The 16408-nt window shown below is 42.9% G+C and overlaps 1 protein-coding gene and 1 pseudogene across 5 annotated transcripts in view; one reads left to right on the top strand and one right to left on the bottom strand.

The window, feature by feature from the left end:
- Positions 1-13858, top strand: part of LOC109688271 (uncharacterized) — a 123457-nt gene extending 109599 nt beyond the window's left edge. For 4 of the 5 annotated variants that reach the window (XR_012441058.1, XR_012441055.1, XR_012441057.1 and 1 more), the window contains one exon: positions 8569-13858. The gene's annotated coding sequence lies outside the window, so the exon portion shown is untranslated. Of the gene's footprint in view, positions 1-2543; positions 2723-8568 lie in introns of all 5 variants that reach the window. The other variant, XR_012441052.1, reaches the window with a different exon arrangement.
- Positions 140-942, bottom strand: LOC109688274 (lactosylceramide 1,3-N-acetyl-beta-D-glucosaminyltransferase-like; annotated as a pseudogene).
- Positions 13859-16408: the final 2550 nt, after the last annotated feature.

Genomic DNA, 16408 nt, shown 5'->3' with positions numbered 1-16408 from the left:
TTTTGCATTAGTTATGTTTTCTCTCATAATATCATAAATTTTAAAAGTGTGAATTCGTTGACATAAACTTAGGCTATGAATTAGATGTTTCATTGCATATCTTCCATTGCCAAAGAAATATTTTGATAGATTGGGCTTTCACAATGTCTTTGTCTTTCATATTCACTTTAGTTAGTATATAGACAAACATTTAAAGGTTTTTCATCTAGATTTGGTTCAGTAACATGAGAACATCACAGAGTTCCAGTCCCATTAAACAAATGTAGCCCTGTAAGGATATATGTTCTTATAGGTCAATTTGCAAAGGAGAACTATCTTAATGACCCTACAGTGTATTTGAACAAACACCCCTTTGAAATACTTTTTACTTTAGCATCTGTAGCATCCTTCCAAAGGTGCTGAAGATCCATAAGATGTCACTATTTTTTCATTGATACAGGGGTGATAAGGATCTTTACATTCCCCAGGAAAAAAGAAATACATAACCCTGTGATACTACCCCATTTTATTGACACAGAGGCCCATGAACCCATCATCTATGTAAAGACTAGTATTCTGCATCTGTGACACCTCATGGACTTTGGCTACTATGTCACTGGAGATGACAGGCAGTACTGGCCCCATAGTCTGGGTAAGTTGGTAGCTGACACATTTCATAGTAAAGATTGCATTTGCTGCTTTTATTCATAATGGCAGTGGCACCATGATGAACATGACCTATCCAAAAGTCTTGAACACCCATTGGTTCTAATTCTTGATAGTATTCAATAAGATTTGGCATGTGCATAAATGTGTCATCATCGACTATCATCCAAGAATTTAGTATGTGGACCAAAGCTATTTGCCCAATTGAACTGCAGAAACGATTTAAGAGTAACATTCATTGTAGAAAGAATCATCAAAGTCTTGCTGAGTTATAGCATTTTTCACTCCACTGCTCATTTTTGGGCCTATGTACAGAATGAGAAAGAAACAAGTCATAGTAATTCTACAAACCACAGGGTCAGAACGTGAGCATGTGGCACCAGCATCCCTTTTTTGTAGCTGTTTGTGAATGAGTCATCTCTAACCTACCATGAATCATTTCTCTTTTTTCAGCACTGAGTCTACATGGCTCATTACGGGCAAGCATAACCTTATGCTAGAACTAGGTAATAGTTAATTATAAAACCCAAAGAGTGAGAAGGTTGAAAGTGAGATATGAGTTTCCAATCTGAAACCCATTTTGAGTGACGCATTTTTGCCTTAGTAATACCTGACTTTGCTTCTCAGACATATATTCTGTATTGTTCATTAAAAGCTTACAAACAGTGTTGAGAGGTGGGAACTTCTGAGAAGTATTTTAGGTGCTGAGGTCTGGCCCTTATGTATTAATATCCCTGTACATAGGGCTTGTGGTAGTGAGCCTGAGTTCTCGTGTACAACCTCATTCTGAGGTGAGGACTGAACAAGAAGACCCCCTGAAGTGATGATGCCCTGATCCTGGACTTCCCCAACCTGAAGCTATTAGGGAAGAAATTTCTAGGGCTTTCTTTGTTTTGGGTTTTTTTTTTTTCAGTACTGTGATTTTAACTTGGGCCTCAGGATTGCTCATTCAGTGTTCTACCAATTGTTCCTCACTTCTATCTAAAATTTGGGTACTTTTATATGCACACAATATGGACTAACAAAATCTGAGTGTTAGAAACAAAAGTGTTTTGTTGCTAAAACAAGTACTCTGACATGGCAGTGGCTTTGGAACTGGGATATGGAGAGATTGGGAGCAGTTTTGATATGACTATGGAAGAAGCCTTTGTATCTGGATGAAACAGGAAGGACAATTCTGATGAGGGCCTGGGGAGAACAGCTGTCAGGAAAACCTGAGTCCTCATACATAAGTGGCTTTGAATAGAATGTTGGTAGAAGCACAGACAGCATAGGCCACTCCCAGGAGGCCTCAAAAGTGAGGAGGTCTTTTGTCAATTGGGATGGAAATGGCCATCCTTGTTACCATGTGGCAAAGAATTTGGCTGAATGATTTTTATGTTCCAGAACTTTATGGCATGGAAAACTTTCAAGTGATGGAGGAGGATATTTGGCAGAAGAAATCTGAGCTGCAGTGTTGGCTGGGTGATGGCTTCTCATTCTGGCTTCTAGGAAAAGATAGAAAGAGAGAAACCTCATAAAGATTGATGTTATTCGGGGTGCAGTGATGCACTCCTGTGATTTCAGCACTCCAGAATTTGAGGTCACCCTGGGCTACATTGAAATACTGTTCCCACCCCCCAAAAATTCCCATGTCCAAAGGAAGGTAGAAGATAAAAATATGAAAAACTCTCAGCCTAACCTTGTAGGATACCAAGTATTGTGTCCAATTAACATTATTAAGGTGATTTTCATGGATGGAAGTAAATCACATGTTCTTATATCTGTGCAATGGAGGAAATTTTGAAGTGTTGATCTTCAAAGCTGCTTAGCCCATTACTGGCTAAGACATAAGCATACAAAGGTTAAATAGTATATCAGGTGCCACTGGCTTATACCTGTAATCCTCTACTTTACAGTCTATGATGGAGACATTCTCAGTTCAGGGTAACCTGAGCATAGTTCACAAGACCCCATCTCCAAAATAAACAGAGCAAACTGGAATGGAGATATGGCTCAAGTGGAAGAGCACCTGCTTTGCAAGCATGAAGTCCCAAGTTCAAACTCCACATCCATTAAAAAATGTGTATGTGTTTAGGTATGTATATGTGTATTTATATATACACACATTCATACAAATATATGTACATGTTTGTGTACACACATGCACATATATAGGGAAAGGAGGGGGCATTGATGTAATTTATGTGGGAAAGCCTCTAGTCAGCCCTGGTGAATTTGATATAAATCAGCATGCCTACTCTAGTGAGAAATCCTGAGTAGATGACATGTTGCAAAGTGTTCACTTAGCCAACATCTAAGAATGCACCTAAGATCCTAATCTTGCTATTGTATCCAGGCACCTATGGACTTCACATGTAATTCTAACTACTTTGGAGGCCCAAATGGGCAAATGGGTAATTTTGAAGATAAGACCCCCATCTTCAAAATTTCTAGAGAACAAAGGACTGGAGTTACGGCTCTAGTGGTAGACTCCTGGTTTTGCAAGGGCAAAGCCTGAGTTCAAATCCTAGACCCACCAAAAACAGATAATGGATGTAACGTTCTGACCTGTACACTTTCAATACTCAGTGGTATTCTTGATTGCCTGTGTTTACAGAAAAGGCTGTGCCTAGGAACACTTCCATCATGTCTCTATTACATTTTCTTCTCATCCTCCATTCCATGAGTGTTCACCCTGGACCACACGGGTTTGTGTTCCCATTCCTTCATTTTCACATCTTGACTTGTGACTTGTGCACTAAAATTAGAGCCTCATATTTTCAGTAAATGTCCACTTCACACCTGAACTTGGACCTGGTTGTCCTCTGAAGATCTCAGTACTATCTTCTTGTTAGAATTTTCCTTTTATTTCTTAGCATGCTGTGCCCTTCAGGACTGAGGAGAAAACATACCTGTTGTTCTCTACCCTGTGCCATTCTCAGACCAAAATTCTCCTCATTCCTTGCATCTTTGAGGTTCAATCCTATTACATGGACCATCACCTTCCTGTAACCATTATTGTCAGAACTTTTCCTTGCCACTCTTTTTTTCCTTCATTAAATTTGGATCTCAATGTACAGAGAGAGAGAGAGAGAGAGAAAATCATTCAAGTACAGATGCCTCCTTGTCCTGTCCGTTGGAGGTACATAAGGGAGCTGGAAGTTTATGTAATAGAGTTCCCCCTCCTCCTGAAATTGCTTTTTGGGAGACTTGAAAAACAAAAAAGAACATCCTGGACACCCTGTTCTATCCCCACACCCAAAAAGCTGGAGAGGAAAACTCCAGCCTCTCCCCATTTCCATCAAGGGTACATGGAAAGACATTAGCATAATTAGCTAGGATGTGATGTGGGCTACAATGGAGGGAGAGCAGGTTCCTCTTGGCATTGGCCACACTAGGTTGCCTGGTCATCTTTCCCCCAGGGCCCTGTTGCTGTGTCTGTCTCAGGTGTGCATGCAGTCAACAGCTGGTACCTATGAACCAGATGAGGATCTGGCAGAAGTCTTAGCTCACACATGGGCCATTTGGGGAAAGTGGGTGTACTGGAGTGTGGTGAGGTAAAGACAGAAGGCCACAGGCAAGCAGTGACTCAGTGAACGGCAGAAGCCAAAAAGATGAACTACAGCCCCTCATTGAGAGTATGTTGGGCAGCTCTGAGATCTTGTGTCAGTGTGAGAGATTTTAGTGTTGGGAGATCAGATCCTTTCCTAAAACCCTGGTGCTTTAGGTAAAATGTGAGAAACAGTTATTACTGAGGGCCTTCAGTTATGTTTACCACATTTGCAATGTCACTCAGAAGGAATTGTGACGTCTATAAAAGAGATCTGCACAAAACTCTTTCCCGACAAGCTCACTGTGGATGTGTTAAGAAGACTTTCTGGAGCTCAGTGTTATTTTGTTGACAGACTGTCCCACATTACAATTGAGTGGAGGAGACATCCTATCAATAACCATCTATGAGCCAAGATCTGTTTCCTCCATGCACCCACATGCAGTGAAGAATAGACCTTTGTGGAACTATGGAAATGGAATGGCGCAGTCCACTCATTCCAACTGGATTGGGCTTCATCTTGTCAGATGCCCCACCATTTTCCCTGACTCTTGTTGGCCTCACAGTGATCATTCTCTGGAGGTCTTCAGCCCCTTTAAATTCTATACCCTGCCTGTAATTCCAGTCTTCCCCCTCTCCATTCTGCATACACATTTATGTCATTGCTCACACCATTCCCCCTGCCATGATTGCTGCTCCCACATTGCCTGGGAAGCTCCTCCTTGTCCTCTTTGTCCTTCACAGTCCTCCAGGTAAAGGGACAGCAGTTTCATGAACATACACTGATTCACACGATATTTTCCTTATTGAGTCAACAAAGTCTGTTTTATGCTTCTTTGATATCGAAAGATTAGAGATGATGGGAATTAACAATGAGTAAGAACAAAAGCTCTGCTCCCCTCAGCCTTTTATGGTCCAGTTTTGGAAGGAAGCTACCCCATATCCAGGGATGATGGACTGGTCAAAGTTTTGATAAAGGAAGCCCACGATTGCAGAACTAGTTCTTGTCTTCATGAAGGACTAGGCAGTGGGGATATCTTACATGAGACCTGAGGCTTGTGCAGTTGTTATTCAGGTGAGGCAGGCAGGTGAATGAATGGTTTCCAGGTACAAGGGACACCAAGTGGAAAGATTCAAGAGACAGTGGTGTGGAGTGTTGAGGAACAGTGTCATATCCACTGAGTCCTGGCCAGATGGAAGTGGCCAATGGAGTTCTGGGACATCAAGCAAGACTAATGGGAGGGTCAGTGCATACAAGTCCATGAAGGCCACTTCAGAAGTGCATTTCTAGAGCAATGGGAAACCCTTACAGGGTTTTAAATGCATGAAGAAAGAAACTATGATATTTTATTGTGTGGACACCTCATGGATATTTGTTTCTCATTTGGGACATCCAAGAATGTCCAGTACACACTTATCACATAAACTGTATGGATTCTCTTAGGTCTGCATGTATGAGTGTAACCTGCACAGATGGTACCAGATTTCAAAAGTGTTTATACCAGTGGGTTGATTTTAGGCATGAGTGATAAGGCCAGATTCAGGGTTACTAAATGTTCTCCCTCGTGTGAAGAACACACCATTGAGCACAAGATTTGACTTGGAGTATATTAGGAAAAGATTGGAGTAGTGAGTGTGGGCATCCTGGAATGTGGTGAGTGGTCTGCATTTAGGACTCCAGAGGTGGAGTAGATAGTGTTGCACATTGCATTGAGGGAGAGCAGGAGAGAGCTTTCCATACACCATACTTCCCCATCATGTATGTGGGCACTTTTCTACACATCTCTGCATCTTTATACAAGTGTGTGACTAACAATTCATTGAATTCAGACACTACTTGGATTAGTCCCTGACTTACAGGGTTAAGGTCTTCATCTACCAAGACAGGACTCAATTCAGATGCTAGTCAAAAGACTTAGGCTCAAGATTTGGGTCTCCAAAATCTTTTAGTCAAGCCCAACTTGACTAAAATTTCAAGATCCTATAACCTTCCCCTGCTGTCATGTTGGATAATTTAATTTAGGAATACACTTTACTTTTTTTCCTTTTGCAGTACTGGTGTTTAAACTCAGGGTCCAACGGTGGCTAGGCAGCTCCTCTACCACTTGAACCACTCGGCCAATCCTTTTTTGTGCTTGGTATCTTCAATATAGGTTCTCACTAGTTCCTCAGACTGGCTTCAAATGGTGATCCTCCTAACCTCTGCCTCCTGAGTAGCTAGGATTTCAGGTGTAAAACCCCAGTTTGGGCTACTCTTTACTTATTTTTAATACATTATCATAAAAGATACAATCCAGGAACATCCCCTGAAAGAGGTTCATTGGGCAAGATATGAAGGAAGGGCATGTGTGGGGCTTCCATGGCCTCTGTGTGTTCACCAAACCTGAAGTTCTCCACACACTATCGCTTGGCTGTTCAAATAGGATTCTGGTACGTTCATGTGATTGATCATCTTGGGAAAGTTTGCATTTCTGAAAAAATAATTAGGGAGCAAATAGTGAAATTTCCATTGACTTAGAAATAATGTTTACAATGGAAAGACAGAGCACATGACATACTGTGTAAGCTGGGGTGGGTGTCTATCTTCTCTATGGAAAGTCACAGCGTCAGTGAGTTTAGATGTCTTCATTGATAGGTTTCCACATCCAAAATATATATTACATGTCAAAGAGACCCATAACAAGAAATGTACTAGTTCAAAATACATAAAAATGAACAAATATGTTGTCAAAATTCATCCAATTCCGAGAATACAGTGCTAGGGAGAATTCTAAAGCAAGAAATGAAGAGAAGGAAGACCTAGATGTAATAATCTAACCTATTTTAGAGAAACTTTGAAAGAACAACAACACAATGCTCCATTAAAAAAAGGGAAATTTTGATTAGCAAAGACACCAGTATCAGAGACAGGAAATCAATAAAATCAAAAGTCAGTGCCTGAAAATTCCAACTGATTAGGCAAGATTCTCAAAAAGGGACAGGACAGAAAAATGACGATGGGCTCAATGAAGGAAGGCTGCTGGCAATAATAGCACAGGCTTGAAATGGACCATAAAGGACCATCATGAACCATTCCATGCTCATAAATTTAATGACCTCGACAAAATTAAGCAATTTATGGGGAAAAGCCATCTATGAAAACTTATGCCAGGAGAGAGAATACAGTTAGCAGGGCTTGTATTAAATACATTGATTCAGTAAACAATAACTGCCCCAAGAAGAGAACCATAGGCCTGGGTTGTCTCCAGGGTTTAGTCTGCATAACATTTAAAGAAGAAATGACACAAATTCTCCACACTATTTGCCAAGAAATAGAAGCATAGTTGACACTTAAAATTCACACTGTGCATCACCATGCTGCAAGAGCAAAACTGAACTCTCTTGAACATAGATACAAAAATCCTCACCAAATAGTAGCTTCCATATAACAGCATGTAACAGAAATGATACACCAGAACCAAGTGAGATTTAATGTAGGAATGTGAAACTAAACTGGCACAGATGACTCACACCTCTAATCCTAGCTGAGGTAGGCTAGAATTAGGGAAAGTTCAGGACTCATAAAAGTATATGACTTAATATTGCATTTCAGATTGACCATACTGTGTCTCAGAGACCACCCTCACTGGCCTGGGAACTGCCCGTGCTACTCCCCACTCGTTGATTATTGGATGGGACTCACTGAAGGGCAGACTGCAGGAGGTCCTAAAAGGTGACAGTTCACCAGGGAGATACTTCTCCTTCCCAAGAAACGTCGGTTCATGCCAGAGAGTCACCTCTGCCCTCTGGCAATAAAAAAAAAACAATAAAACCCTATTCCCATCCTGACTCAGCAGACCACCAGTTTCAGGGTCCCACTGTATGACACCATACAGCCTTTCCTTTCTCTTCTCTACAAATAAAGCTTCTCTTGCCTTTGCTACTCTAGTCCACCTTTGATTTCTGTCCAAGAGCAGACCAAGGACCCTCACCACCTGAGCTCCCCTGCGTATCATCTTGGTGACCATGAAGCAACACTTCTTTTTCACCTGCAGTTGGTACAGGTTGCGCCAAACTGGAGGGGACTGCCTAGGAAATGGCCTTGATTGTCTGGCACTCCAATGGAGTCTGTTCTCCAGGAGACCCACACACACACACACACATAGCTTAGCTACAGTGGAACTCTCAGACTGACTTTTCTCTCTCATTAAGGAGGGTTTCTCCCTCAGGAATGTGGAAAAATCTTCGAGCCCACTACAGCTGTTAAGGTAGGCAACCTGAGAGATCAGGGCCAGCCATGGGCTCATACTGGACTGCCAATTCTATTCGTGCAGAGCTGAAGCCTCAGTGCACCGAGGCTTTTTTCCTGTCAACTCTGAGCTCCCTCCCTCCTTAAACTCTCTCTCTTTCAGGTCTGACCCACTAAGGAGGAGGTCCGAAAACAGCTGTTGGGAAGGAAAGTCTCTCTTCAAAATACAAGGGTGTTCTGGCCAGGGCAACTCCCTGGTGGGACCTGAAGGTTGAAGATGCTACTTACTGACCTGCCCTGAGGTTCTGAAGGTGGCTTAGTATCAGAAGCCCTCTGGCTATGCCCATGGCATGCAGACAATCAGATCTCTACACTTGCTTCACTCTTCTCATGGCCTGAGAGTGGCGGTCACCCCTCGCTTCCAATGCTCCAGTACTGCTTCTGGTGGGATCAACATGGACAGCAGTGATGACTAATAATCCCTCATGCATTGAGCCTGGGAACTTTCTTTCCACCAATCCGCAGCTTCTCCTACCTCTTTCCCAAGTAGATCAGAATGAGTGGCCTCCATCTTTGTACTAAACAGCAGTGGGCTTCCTTCTTTAGCTGGGACAGATCTCTACATCCCCTGTTCAAAACTTAATCCTTAGACTATGTCCTCAGGAGCTTCCATGTCCCTTTGCAACTCCCATTTCAATTGAGTACACCAAAAAGAACTACTCTCTAACCTTGGGCTTAACTGTTTTTGTGAGGCATCTGGTTGATCTGGTTAAGCAGGTTCTAGTAGTCTGCCCTCAGGGGAGAAAAGAGTGCTTTACCTGAGAGCTACCTAAGGAGATAGAGACCTCAATGGTCTTCTCTGTTTTTGTCACTTACCACAGGAAAAAAAAATACCTTCAGATGCTCCCTCTCTTTTCATAGAATATATATGTCTCACAGGATATGTGGTGAGACAAAAGTCGACCTCATCAAAAGTCCCCATCCATACCTCCACAAGAGTGCTCCCTCACCATGCAAGCCCTCTTGGTTGCTTCAGAATCCCTCACTGGTAAAGTTATTTTTAAATTACAAACCTTCAGCTGGTAGAGGAGAACCAGGTACTTGGGTCTTGAGGCAAACAGGCAAAATAAGATGAACAGGCAAAAAATTGATCAGGGTCACTCTGGCTGGGTGGCTGCAGTAGGATGTACCTAAATGTCTTCCCCCATGACTTTAGCCACAGGTGGCAGTATTAGGAGAAAGAGATACCCTCTCCCACATAGAGGATCTCCTCTATGTGCCTGGGTAAAAGGAGAAAACTGCTCTTAAGGTGATCAATTTTCCCTTGCTTCCCTTTTTAGATGGGGAATCAAGCTTCCAGGATCCCAGAAGGATCCCCCCTTGCCTGCTTTCTAAAACATTGAAAAGACCTTGATCCAGAAAGTCTTCAATAAAGCAATTCAAGTTTTACTGCACCCAGCCCTGGCCACAATATCCTCTGGGAGATGGGGAAAACTGGCCAAAAAGAGGGAACATTAATTATAATACCATTCTTCAATTAGATATGTTCTGTAGAAAAGAGCAAAAAGGAACTAAATTCTCATACGTTCAACTTTTCTTTTTCCTAAGAGACCACCCAGAATGCGTAACAAATGCTGGCTAGATATCCAGACCATGGTGACCATTTACAAAAACCACCCCCAGACTCCCTTGAAGACCAAAACCCAAAAATCCATCTCATGCCCAAGGGCTCCCAGCAATGTCAAAGGGAGCCTCCCCTGTGACAGAAATCAAATCTCCAGGGGAACCGCAGGGGATATATCCCACCCTGAGGAAACTGGCTAATGCTCCATCAGCTCCCCCTCTACCCCCTCTCCCAGGTACCTTGCACCCCCCAACATCATCCCATAGGACTCTCTCTCCTACAGTTAATTCCTGGAGAGGATAGGGACCACATTTCTTTTAGATTAAGTGAACTTAAAGAAATAAAAAATTTAGGAAGTTACGCAGAAAACCCAGATCAGTACATCCAGGCATTCAAAGAAGTCAGCCAAAATTTTGAACCAAGCTGGAAGGATGTAATGATACTGTTATCTCAGACTCTTGCTTCTTGGAGGAACAGCAAGTTTCAGGCAGCTGCAGCTGGGGATGATTATCATTTAGATAAATGTGACCCAGCCTGCCTATCTCAGACTGGGCCCTTGGAGAGGGGGAGAGGGAAGAAAGACAAAGACACTGGATACCTAGAGGTGAATCCTGATTCCCAATTCCTACAGGAGATCAGGCAGTGCCTAGATATAATCCTAAATGGGACCCTGAGAATGACAAGGATGAATGAACCCATAACCACTTCATCTACTGCATTCTTGAGGGTCTAAGGAGAGCCAAGATAATTACTCTCAAGTCACAGCTGTATAGCAAAGGCTCTTTGAAACCCCAGTAGCTTTCCTACAGAGACTTAAGGATGCTTTACAAAAGCATACCAACATTGTACCAGAGTCACAGCAGGAGGAGATCATCCTAAAAGATAAATTTCTAACACAGACAGCACCAGATATTTGTAGAAAGCTTCAAAACTGATGCTGAAGAGAGCAAAGATCTAATCCAATTGGTCCATGTAGCCACTATACTATACTATACTATAAGGACTTAAAAAAAAAAAAAGAAAAGAAGGACCTGGAGAGGGAAAAGAGAAAGGATAAATAGCAGGAGGCTCTGATTGCAGCACTCCAAGAGGTTCTCACGGGGCACAGTTCAAACCTGACCAAAATTGTCCCAGGTATGTTTTCAGTGTGGATGGGCAGGCCATTTTAGGAGGGAGTGCCCCCAGAGGAAGCCACTTCCAGGACCCTGCTCCATTTGCCAGGGAAATCATTGGAAGGCATGCTGTCCTCAGTTGCCAAGGGAATCAAGGCCAGAGCCTCCCACCCAATGACTGATCCTGGGGCCTCCCATCCAAGCTCCTGTGACTGCCATAAAATCAGAGCACCCCTGGGCAATATTTACCATTAAAAAGCACAAAGCCAGCCTCTTTATCAATACTGGAGCCAGCATTTCAGCTATTCTTTCTCTCCCAGACCCAGGTCCTCCAAGAAAATATCTGTTTGGGGTATATCAAGCCAGCCCCTAGAGCATTATTTCACTCAGCTTCTAGCCTGCTCCTGGGGAGATTTCCAATTCTGTCACTCCTTTTTAATTTTCCCAGAAACCCCTACTCCTCTGCCAGTGTGAGACCTTCTATCTAAATTTGGGGTGCGGCTCCTTTTGTCAACAGAAGAGTACTTTGCTTGCCCCTAATAAAGGAACAAGTAGACCCCATGGTGTGGATGCATGGACATACCATAGGATAGGCATGAACAGTGGTCTCAGTCCTAATTTATCTCAAGGACCCCTCTTGGTTTCCCTTCAGCAATATCCTTTAAAACCAGAAGTTAAAGAGGGGCTAATTCCCATAATCAAAGACTTAGACATAGGGACTGCTAAGAAAATGCTGCAGCCCATATAATACTCCTATCCTCTGTGTCAGGAAGGGACCTAACAAATGGAGGCTAGTCCAAGATCTCCACCTGATTTTGTAGTGACTCTCCATCCAGTAGTTCCAAATCCCCATATGCTTTTAGCCCAAATACCCCCAGGTATTGCTTACAACTTTGTCCTGGACTTAAAGGATGCCTTCTTTTGCATTCTTTTACAGCCTAAAAGTCAGCCTATCTTCACCTTTGAGGACCCCACAAGAAAGTCTGGACAGGCCGTCTGGACTGTCCTCCCCCAGGGATTCAGAGACAGCCCCCATCTCTTTGGGTTAGCTCTAACCCAAGACTTGGCAGACTGGCAATATCCACAAGCTACTCTGCTACAATATGTAGATGACCTCCTGCTCTGTGGACCAACTGAGCCTGTCATTTCACGAGCCACTGAGTCCTTACTAAACTTCTTAGCAGATAGAGGTTATAAGATCTCTAAAGAAAAAGCCCAATTGTGTCAGTCTAGGGTTCCATATGTAGGTCTTATCTTGGAAAAAGAAATGAGGGCTCTAGGAGATGATAGAATCCCCCTGATCATGATGTTTCTGCTACCTAAGACTCTAAAACACTTGAAGGCCTTTTGGGGGGATGACAGGATAGTGTAGAATTTGTATCCCAGGATATGCAGACCTAGGACAGGCCCTTATATCAGATTGCTAGGGAAGTGCAAAGGATCCCCAGCCTTTTATTAAATGGAATGACAAGTCAAAAAGTACATTCTACCAGTTAAAAAAGGCCCTTATGACAGCTCCATCTCTAGGTCTCTGGTACAGGACAAGTTTCAATTATAGGTCAATGAAAAGGAAGGACTGCCCTTGGGTGTAGTGACTCAGCTCCAGGGCATCACTCCCTAGTCAGTAGGCTACTTAAGCAAAGAATTAGATCAGGTAGCCAACAGATGACCAGGATGTCTTTGAGTAGTTGCTGCAGTTAGCCTTTTAGTGCCTGAAGCTCAAAAACTTGTCCTAAACTGGCCCCTTACAGTTTACACCCCACACAACCTGAGGGAAATTTCAACTCAAAAGACAGGTTACTCTAATAGTTGATTATAGCCCAGCTGGAATAAGCTATGGGGTAATTGCCAATCGCATAACTACAAAAAACCTAAGCAAAGTAGTAAATGGCACTTCACACCAGGTAGCCTTGCCATTAAGGACTTGCAAAACTCCTTGTCGCCCCTTGCCTGTATGGTCATGGACCACCGTCTAGCCCTAGATTTTCTTTTGGCTAAACAAGGAGGGGTATGTGCCATCTCCAATACTTCCTGTTGCACATATATAAACACTTCAGGCATTGTAGAGGAACGTGCAGATTACATTCTCCAACAGGCTAAGTGGCTCAGAGAACAATCCCTCAAAACTTAGATAACCACACAGGTATGGAATCAAATTAAATCTTGGCTCCCCACCAGGACATGGTTCGTACCCTCTCTGGGGCCTATAGTTGCCATTATTCTCTTACTTGTGTTTGGGCCTTGCATTTTAAACTTACTTGTCAATTTTGTTTCCTCTTGCCTAGAATCCATCAAACTACAGATGCCCCTGATGGAGAAGTAAATGACATACTATGGCAGTCCCCTTGATAACCACTCTTGTGGTCAACCCTGATGCTGCAGGCCCCTTCATCGCCCCCTGTCAGCAGGAAGCAGTCACTGAATAAACTTTATTTTCCCTATTCCTAACAGCAGTTAGGGCAATCACTGAGAGGGGGGACTTGAAGGGCAGACGGCAGGAGGTCCCGAAAGGTGACAATTATCCAGAGAGACTTTTCTCCCTCCCAAGAAACAACTGTTCATGCCAGAGAGACACCTCCACACTTGGGCAATAAAAAAAAGCTATAAAACCTGATTTCCAACCTGACCCAGCAGACCACTCGTTTCAGGATCCCACTGCATGACACCATGCAGCCTTTCTTTTCTCTTCTCTATGAATAAAACTTCTCTGACCTTTGCTTCTTGAGTCCGTCTTTGATTTCTATCTAAGAGCAGACCAAGGACGCTCACCACCCGAGCTCCCCTCCTTATCATCACCTGGTTCTTCCCTTCCTGTAGGTTTTAAAAGCACTGGAGAAGGAAAGCATGGTCTCAGTCTCCATATTCCACCTGGAGCCTACGAGGCTCCCCTTCGTATTTCCCTTCCCCAATTTTTAATATACTCCATTGACACCCTCATGCCCTGCCATGGATTCCTCCTGGTGGGACACAAAAAAAATTGGAAGACTTCTGGTCACAGACTCCACCAGTCACCAAAAAGACCTGAGCAAACTGCACTGGCAGTGTTGCTCAAGCAGTAGCATTTGGTTTCTGTGAAGCTCTGAGACCAAACCCTAGTCCCATCCATAAAACAAAGAAACAAATCACCAAGTATGACTAAAAACTAAATAAATAGATAAAAGTAAAAATGAGGCAAAATAAAAATAGTAATAAGAGATAAAAATGGAGAAAAATGATCCAAGAATTCTTCCAAAGAAGAGAAAAATGTTCCTGCTTTCCACTCTTGCTCACTATATTGCTTGAATTCCTATGTAGGCCAGAGCAATGCTTACACCTGTGACCAGTTTTTTGTTGTTGCTGTTGTTGTTTGTTTGTTATTTGTAAGACCCAAAACATGAAACTATTATAGGAAAAATGCATGAAGATATGGGCAGAGGCAAGAACTTTCTGAATAGGACTCTAATAACTCAGGAAATTGGAGCAACAATTGACAAAAGCGATTGCATCTGATTAAAAAGTGTTCCATCAAAGGAAGCAATTATCAGATTAGGAAAAAGCACACAGAATGGGACAAATTTTTTCCAGCTGTTCATATGTAAGGGATTAATATTCAGAAGATATACAGAACACAAAGAACTAAACAGCAAAGGACAAATAACCCAATCAATAAATGTGCACATGAACTGAAGAAACAGTTGTGAAAAGAAGAAACACAAACAGCCAGTAAAGACCTGAGGAAATGATCGACATCCTCAGCCATAAAGGAAATGCAAATCAAAAGGACATTGAGATTCCCCTCATTGCACCAGGAGTGGCCATGGTCAAGGAAACAACAACTGCTGGTGAGAATGTGGGGGAAATGGATTCCTTTCACACTGTGGGTGGGAATGGAAATTAATGAAGTACTATGGAAATCACTATGGAGGCCTCTCAAAAAGTGAAAAATGTGACTGAGGCAGGAAAGATGGATGAGGAAACAGGGAATTGATATCATTTTAATCAATATTTAAAGGGCCAGGTGCTAGCATTGGAACAAGTAAGTAAAGGCTGAAAAGAGAAAGCAGCTTGACTCCTCCCATCTCCTTTTAGATGCTAAGTTACAGGAACAGGGAGACAAACCAGAGCTTCCTGCTTCTGCTGTCCTCTTTGAGATGTTAAGAAGCTGCAAGTCTCCTTGGATGTGTGTAGAATAACCAAAGCGAAATTCGAAATCACACCTATTGTCTCTGATCTGGGTGGGCCAGGATGGACCCCTCCCTGTTTTAACAGCCATCTCCACCATCCACATCCGTTATCTTTGACTATGTGTATTCCTCCAGGTCTTGAGTATAAGATTAGGAGATGGGGACCACCATTTTGAACGTTTGCTCTCATTTCATAGGTGAGGAACAGGAAATGTTTTCTTTTTCTCTCCTGCTCCCCTTGTCCATACTTTATCCTGTCATGGTAAAACAAATTCTTGCTAAAACTTCCACCCTTGAGAGTCCTTGTCATGAGACACCTTGAAATGCTTTTCAAAGTGTGAGAATCAACTAAAGTTAGGTCCTTTCTGTCAAAGGATTTCATGTATATATGCCACCTAACCTGCCTGAATTGAGGCCTACATGCTTTGTGAAATGTCGCTTGACCCTGCAAGGTTCTTATGGTCAGACAAAGAGCAGTTTAATGCCAGATGCCCTAACTTCAAACTGCTTGGTGAGTAAAGTGCCAGCCCCTGTCCCCTATCTTCAAGGGAACTTGAAAAATCACTTTCTCACTGCACTGTAAAAATGTCACTGCCTCTGAAAACCTTGTTCTTACCTCAAACAGTAGCTAACCAATTGGGAACATTGGGAACCCAGAGAGATAAAAACTGAGTGGACACACACACACACACACACACACACACACACACAGAGTGTGTTCTTCCTATCGGACTGTGGTCTGTGACTGCACCCTTCCGCAGAAATAAAACTTTTTTTCTTGCTGAGTGACTCCCCTGTGTGTCTTTGATCACTGTTTGGGAAAGGCAATTCTAACAAATGCTTATGGATCTCACGAACCTCACATTGTTAGGTGCTGGTATGAAATACTGTGGGCTGGTATTGGGGTTCTTGCCTTCACAGGCCAGAGAACTGGCTCATGAGGAAGGTGTTTGACTTGTGAGGCAAGGCCCACACACAAAGTAGGATTTATTAGAGAGAAAGAAAAGGCTACAGCTAGAGCAGTGCAGCGGAGCCCAGAAACTGGTGGCTCCCTGCTCAAGTGAAAGCTGGGGCTTTTATGGACACTTTAACTCTGGATTAGAG

Source organism: Castor canadensis, chromosome 14 (assembly GCF_047511655.1).
Source record: "Castor canadensis chromosome 14, mCasCan1.hap1v2, whole genome shotgun sequence".
In the NCBI taxonomy this organism is placed as follows: domain Eukaryota; kingdom Metazoa; phylum Chordata; class Mammalia; order Rodentia; family Castoridae; genus Castor; species Castor canadensis.
This window is presented reverse-complemented; position numbering and strand designations above follow the sequence as displayed.